Genomic DNA, 1,152 nt, shown 5'->3' with positions numbered 1-1,152 from the left:
CCCAAAAACATACGTATAAATTTTCTCAGATTTTTTAGACCATATTCCTCGATTTGACCTCCAAATGACCTTGATACGACCTTTAGATGTATTTGAATGGTAAAAATAGCAGCGGCTTTGAACCCGGCTACCCCAAAAACATACGTATGAATTTTTTCATATATTTTATACCATTTTTGACCATTTGACCTTCAAATGACCTTGAACCTGACGTGATGGAGCTTAGCCAACCTCGGATTCGGAATCAGCGATTCAAAAAACCTATAAGTACCCTGGTCAGGTCCGGTGACTATACTTAGATCAAATGTTGACCTATGATTTAACAATGAATGAATTGGAACTAAAACGATTCAAGTTATACCTACTTTGGTGAATTTTATGTGTTTATCGATGTGTTTTTTTATTTTGAGAAAAAAAGCTTTAAATTAAGTAGAAAAAGATTAATAAAGAGTAAGTACGTTTTTTTAAGTACAGAAGAGAGTATGATTGTTTGAAATAATCGTTAGTACGACATAAACAACGATTTTTTACATATTTTGACAACTATGATAAAAAAGTAGCTAGTAGTAGTTATATAGCTGAATTCGTCATTAGAAGGGCTATCTATTTATACTACAACATATACAGCGTCCTATTAAAAAATATATCGGTAATGTTATGTCAAACATGGGTCAAAAAAATTGAAAATATTGCAGAAAAGTGACAATTTCTGTTTACTAATTGGCCCGTTTAAGCGATTTCTAAAAATCTGAACTGGAAAATAGATTAATTTTGTTCCATCATTTTGGGACACAGCGTATATATTTTTTAACTTATATGGTAGGAGTACAATAAAGACGTGCAGTAAAAACTTTTACTGTTACAAAAACCAATTTTTACATTGGAAATTATGTAAAAAAACTAATTTTTGACGCGATCAGAGATAAAAGAACATTAACGTCATCAGAATACTTTATGCAGACAATAAATAAAATAATATCAAGAATGCCCAATTCAAACTGTAATTAACATTTCGTTGGCTCTTTTCATTGTATGCACGATAGCTGTGATTATTTATAGAGACCACCTAACCAAAGTTACGTGGCACAGCTGTGTGGTCATAACTGTATCTAACAGGTATGCCCAATATATAAAGCAACCCCATACCAGCCA

This window comes from Anoplophora glabripennis, unplaced genomic scaffold, assembly GCF_000390285.2.
Source record: "Anoplophora glabripennis isolate ALB-LARVAE unplaced genomic scaffold, Agla_2.0 scaffold996, whole genome shotgun sequence".
Lineage (NCBI taxonomy): Eukaryota > Metazoa > Arthropoda > Insecta > Coleoptera > Cerambycidae > Anoplophora > Anoplophora glabripennis.
This window is presented reverse-complemented; position numbering follows the sequence as displayed.